The sequence below is a fragment of the Blennius ocellaris genome (assembly GCF_963422515.1).
Source record: "Blennius ocellaris genome assembly, chromosome: 11".
Classification (NCBI taxonomy): domain Eukaryota; kingdom Metazoa; phylum Chordata; class Actinopteri; order Blenniiformes; family Blenniidae; genus Blennius; species Blennius ocellaris.
Window position 1 is genome coordinate 29,009,079 of NC_137660.1, and position 6,822 is coordinate 29,015,900.

Consider the following 6,822-nt stretch of genomic DNA (forward strand, 5'->3'; position numbering starts at 1 on the left):
CCTAGCATGTATCCCATTACACTGCAGGAGTACAGAGTACTCAAATGTATCAGAAAGTAATCCTGGAATAGTTGAGAAAAGTACTGAGGATTTTTGAGGTACTTTAAAAACTTTTTTTTTCTGAAATGTAGTGAAGTACAACTATCGCACAGCCGAAAACACAAATACTCAAGTACTTCTATATTAAGTAACAAATAATACTCAGATATACCGCAGTAGTGTAGGACTCTTGAAAGGTAACCTAGTATTCATATTCTGTAGTACTTATAGGCACTTCATCAACTTAGTACAATTAATATTTACACCCTGAAAGTACTCAAAGTACTGAAAAAGTAAAAGTACTTTGTAGTAATCTGCAGGACTTCTATCTGAATGCAGTGGAAAAAAACAGAACCACTGAAATACTTTCTACCTGCAGAAACTACACACACAGTGAGTAAAAGTACACGTATCTAAAGAAGAAAACTCAAATAAAGAAAGTATTTATGTGTAATGTAAGTATTTATATAGATTACAATGTACCGTGTACTTCAGGAGTAGTAACATTACCGAATCAAAAATGTACAAGTATCGATAAATACTATTTAAAAACAAAGACAAGTGAACGTATAACTTTCAAAACTGCATTGGTGAGTACAAGTACTTAGTTACTATGCAATCAAAAAGTTACAAGTGTGTCAGAAATAATACTTCTACAGAAACAAATACACAAAGGATGGAAAGTATCTCAAACCAGAAGAGTACGACTATGAAGTAATGAAATTACATCTAATATAGTAACTTATTCGACACCAGTACTCACGTTGAAGTACTTAAGATACTTCCATGTTAAAGTACAGGCGTGTCGAGTACAACTAAATGTAACTAAACACTCACGACTACATTCATAATAATACTCAGTTACTACCAGTTAAAAGTACTTTAGCAGAAACAGCGAGTGTCAAAATGTACCGTTATGTGGAGTAATTTACTTTCAAGTATTAAATTGCTACATCAAATAACTTGATATAAACAGTAAATACTCAAAAGGTGAAAGTACTCTGGGAAGTAACTGAGTACTTATTGGAAAAAGTACTTTAGTAATCACACTATTTTATTACTGTGTAACTGTTTAGCTAGAAGTTTGAAAAGTAGTTTGTGTTCAAAAATACTTGTACTTGAATAAAAAGTAACTTTTTTCTAAAAAAGTAAATCAGATGTGGCGATGATCTACTCCATAATACTCTATTAGAAGTATTAAAGTACTCTGTAATGGTTCAGTTACCTAGGATTTTTCTAAATGGAATTAAACTTGTACTTCAGTGAAACTTCATGTTTATCCTCTTAAGTTCGCTAAAATACGAGTATAAAGTGTGATTACTTCAATCAAACTACTTTATACTCGTACGTCATGAGTCACAGGATGAAACTTGTGACTGATCATATCAGATGTAACTAGTCACTACAAGTAACTGGTGGTAACTTGGGAGTATCTTGGATGTAAAAACAGGAAGTACTCAGTAGAAAACGACAGGAAAAGTAATATATTAGTACAAAAATATGTAATTCAACAAAAATATGCAATTACTCAGTACTCGAGTGATTCTGTACTCAATGAGTTTGATGTTTAATTTATACTAAACTATTTTAATTAGAGTTAGTACTTTAGTATAAACTGGATTAAGGTTGCTTGTATTGAGTAAAACTCGCAGTACATTACATATTACTTTATTAGTAGTAATGCTATTACAGAGTAATTTGAACTAAAAAAGTAAAAGCTGCAGTATTATCATCTTGTCACGTAAAGTAATTAATTACCGAGCAATAAAAAGTAAATCAAAAGTTAAAAACTAGAGTATTTTCTCCTCCGTCGTGGTAAAATGAAGGTATAAAGGTGCGTAATCAAGTACTTTTATGTTAGAGTATCTCCAAAATGTATTTATGCCTCAGAGTACTTCATTTAAAACTACTCTAATTGTAGTGAAACTTGTGAGTGACGAGATCACGTCAGATGTAACTAATAACTACAAGTAACTGGTACCCACTAGTATCTGTAAAGGGTAAAACTTGGAGTATTTCCCTCTGAGGTGTAATCGAGTAAGAAATGGAAACAAAAAGTGTATTATCCTGTAATACAAGTAATTAATAACAGAGTAATCCAAAGTAAAATCTGGAGTCTTCAGCCTCTTGATTGTGGTAAATACAAGTACTGTGACTCAAGAAGTACTTTAATGTTAAACTACCTGTGAAGTGTACTTGTAACTGAGTGATGACTGAAGTTAAAGTACTTCAATGAGTACTTGATGAGAGTTGTGACTGTGAGGAATAACCAACACAGAAATGAGGCCTAAAAGTACACGCATCTACAAAGAGTACACAAATACAGACATGAGTAATTGTAACGTTAGTATTTAAGTAGATTACATTGTACAGTGTACTTGAGGAGTACTAACGTTACGCAATCAACAATGTACAAGTGTCTAGAATTACTGTTAAAAACAGACTTTCGTACTTTCAAAACTACAGTGACAACAAGTACTTAGTTACTATGCAATGGATAAGTTACAAATGTGGAAAAATACCTTCACAGAAAAAGTTAAAAAAAGATGCAAAGTACTTCCAAACAGGCGAGTAAGACTGAAGTACTGAATTATAAGTAATATAGTAACATAATACACTGAACGACTACAGATACTCCCATATGAAGGTACAGGAGTACAACGAAACGTTACTACTACATTCGTAACGACAATAATACTCAGTTACTCCCTTTTGATAACCACTTCAGCGAAACCGAAAATGTCAAGTTGTACTTTTAACGTGCAGTAATTTACTCAAAATATGAACTCGCTACCTGTAAATACGAAAACTGCAAGCAACTTAAGTACCTGTGAAGTTAAAGTACTTCAATGAGTACTTGATGAGAGTCAGGCTGAGTTGTGACTGTGAGGAATAACCAAGGAATAAATGAGGCCTAAAAGTACACGCATCTACAAAGAGTACACAAATACAGACATGAGTAATTGTAACATTAGTATTTAAGTAGATTACATTGTAAAGTGTACTTGAGGAGTACTAACGTTACACAATCAACACTGTATCTAGAACCAGTGTCTAGAATTACTGTGTTAAAAACAGACTTTCGTACTTAGAACTTTCAAAACTACAGTGACAACAAGTACTTAGTTACTATGCAATGGATAAGTTACAAATGTGATCAAATACCTTCACAGAAAAAGTTCAAAAAATGATGCAAAGTACTTCCAAACAGGAGTAAGACTGAAGTACTGAATTATAAGTAATATAGTAAGATAATACACCAGTAGTTACACTGAACGACTACAGATATTCCTATATGAAGGTACAGGAGTACAACGAAATGTTACTACTACATTCGTAACGACAATACTTAGTTACTGCATATCAATAACCACTTCAGCGAAACCGAAACTGTGAAGTTGTACTTTTTAACGTGCAGTATTTTACTCAAAATATGAACTCGCTACCTGTAAATACGAAAACTGCAAGTAACTTAAGTACCTGTGAAGTTAAAGTACTTCAATGAGTACTTGATGAGAGTTGTGACTGTGAGGAATAACCAACACAGAAATTAGGCCTAAAAGTACACGCATCTACAAAGAGTACACAAATACAGACATGAGAAATTGTAATGTTAGTATTTAAGTAGATTACATTGTAACGTACTTGAGGAGTACTAACGTTACGCAATCAACACTGTACAAGTGTCTAGAAATACTATGTTAAAAACAGACTTTCGTACTTTCAAAACTACAGTGACAACAAGTACTTAGTTACTATGCAATGGATAAGCTACAAATGTGGAAAAATACCTTCACAGAAAAAGTTCAAAAAACATGCAAAGTACTTCCAAACAGGCGAGTAAGACTGAAGTACTGAATTATAAGTAATATAGTAACATAATACACTGAACGACTACAGATACTCCCATATGAAGGTACAGGAGTACAACGAAACGTTACTACTACATTCATAACAACAATAATACTCAGTTACTGCATATCAATAACCACTTCAGCGAAACCGAAAGTGTCAAGTTGTACTTTTAACGTGCAGTAATCTGAACGTGCAGTAATTTACTCAAAAATATGAACTCGCTACCTGTAAATACGAAAACTGCAAGTAACTTAAGTACCTGTGAAGTTAAAGTACTGCAGCGAGTACTTGATGAGAGTCAGGCTGAGTTGTGACTGTGAGGAATAACCAACACAGAAATTAGGCCTAAAAGTACACGCATCTACAAAGAGTACACAAATACAGACATGAGTAATTGTAACGTACTTGAGGAGTACTAGCATTACGCAATCAACAATGTACAAGTGTCTAGAATTACTATGTTAAAAACAGACTTTCGTACTTGTAACTTTCAAAACTACAGTGACAACAAGTACTTAGTTACTATGCAATGGATAAGTTACAAATGTGAAAAAATACCTTCACAGAAAAAGTTCAAAAAAAGATGCAAAGTACTTCCAAACAGGAGTAACACTGAAGTACTGACAAGTACATGTAATATAGTAACATAATACACCAGTAGCTACACTGAACGACTACAGATACTCCCATATGAAGGTACAGGAGTACAACGAAACGTTACTACTACATTCATAACAACAATAATACTCAGTTACTGCATATCAATAACCATTTCAGCGAAACCGAAACTGTCAAGTTGTACTTTTTACGTGTAGTATTTTACTCAAAATATGAAATCGCTACCTGTAAATATGAAAACTGCAAGTAATTTAAGTACCTCTGAAGTTAAAGTACTTCAATGAGTACTTGATGAGAGTCAGGCTGAGTTGTGACTGTGAGGAATAACCAACACAGAAATGAGGCCTAAAAGTACACGTATCTACAAAGAGTACACAAATACAGACATGAGTAATTGTAACGTTAGTATTTAAGTAGATTACATTGTAAAGTGTACTTGAGGAGTACTAACGTTACACAATCAACACTGTATCTAGAACCAGTGTCTAGAATTACTGTGTTAAAAACAGACTTTCGTACTTTCAAAACTACAGTGACAACAAGTACTTAGTTACTATGCAATGGATAAGTTACAAATGTGATCAAATACATTCACAGAAAAAGTTCAAAAAAGATGCAAAGTACTTCCAAACAGGCGAGTAAGACTGAAGTACTGAATTAGAAGTAATATAGTAACATAATACACTGAACGACTACAGATATTCCTATATGAAGGTACAGGAGTACAACGAAACGTTACTACTACATTCGTAACAACAATAATACTCAGTTACTGCATATCAATAACCACTTCAGCGAAACCGAAAGTGTCAAGTTGTACTTTTAACGTGCAGTAATTTACTCAAAAATATGAACTCGCTACCTGTAAATACGAAAACTGCAAGTAACTTAAGTACCTGTGAAGTTACAAGTACTTCAGCGAGTACTTAATGAGAGTCGTGGCTGGGATGTGAACGGAGGAGTAATTAACGACAAGAAGAGACGGTTGTCTTTGTGACGGAATACTCGAGAGGAGTAAAAAGAAAAAAAAAAAGAAAAAAAAGTACCCGCTGTGAAGGAACGAGAGTACCCGGGCGGAGCCGCTCTCCCCCCGGGAAGGGGGGGTTGGGGGTTGGGGGTGGTGGGGGGGCCGCTGCCCTCGGCCCGGACGCCCGGTTAATTGGAGTAATTGCTCCCCGGGCGGGACACCAAGTTGTGCGGATAAACTTCCATCGGCAGCCGCCGCGGAGGCCCCGAAAGGCGAGAAATGGAGCTAAAATGGAGGTTTTTTTCCGCGCGTGAGATCGTCCCCGCGCTCCGGCGGCGGGACTCCGCAGCCTCCGCGGCGGCTTTTTTGTTTCCGCGGCCGAATAAATGTTTTATAACCGTCTTACGGAGCCTCAGAGGCCGTCTGGAGGTCCCGTCTCTCTGGAGGAGGAGGAGGAGGAGGAGGAGGAGGAGAGGGGGTGGGGGGGGGGAGAAAAGCGTCTCGGTGCGACCTCCGGACCCGGGGAAGCGGCTCGTTTCTGGGGGTGGGGGGGGTTGGGGGGAGGGTGGTGGTGGTGGGGGTTCAGTTAGTTGTGTTTCGGGCTCGGTGTCGGAGCGGCGGCGGCGGCGGCTCCGGAGCTCCCGGGGCTCCCGGGGCAGCAGCGGCCGCCGCCGCCGCCGCCGCTCCGCCGGGGAAGGCTGGAGCAAAACGTTCCCGGAGAACAAGTGGATCGCGTTAGCCCGTAGCCGCTAACGCTAGCCCCCCGCGCGCACACAGCTAGCTTGCCCTGCTAGCGCCGCCAGCCACGCTTGGGAACTTACAAACCGGGCAGAAAATAAACACGGGCGGCGGCGCGAGCGCCGAAAAAAACCCCGCGCGAGGGGCCGGCGCGAGCCCCCCTCGGTCCCGGGAGCGGTCCCGAAAGACGCCATCTTTCACACGAAGCGATGACACCGAGGCGGGCGTCGGTGGGTCTAAGTTACGTCGGCCCCTTGTCCTCCACAATATCAACTCCTAGAATAAGAAACGGAGCAGCTAAAACACACACAGGGCAAACACACGGGGAACCGTCCGGCCGGGCGCGAGGCTGCACGCCGCGGCACACCTGCCCGCCCCGGCAGCCGCCGACGCGCGGACGCGGCCGGCGGGGAGCCGCCGACACGCAAAGTTTGACAGGGGAGAAAATTAAAGTTACGAAATTAAAAAAGCCCAATGTTGCACTTACTCAGCAGCAGTCCTCCTCTGGATTAATTAAATATATATCTCTTGCCAAGGAGCCGATCCGCGGCGGAGTAGCGGCGTTAGAAAAAGCGTGCGGCCGCCTCCTGCCCGCAGAGCCGCGT

The 6,822-nt window shown here is 39.3% G+C and overlaps 1 protein-coding gene across 1 annotated transcript in view; it reads right to left on the reverse strand.

Moving 5' to 3' along the window:
• Nucleotides 1-6,822, reverse strand: part of phf21ab (PHD finger protein 21Ab) — a 26,354-nt gene extending 19,532 nt beyond the window's left edge. The window contains 1 exon segment of the mRNA XM_080504817.1: nucleotides 6,705-6,822. The gene's annotated coding sequence lies outside the window, so the exon portion shown is untranslated.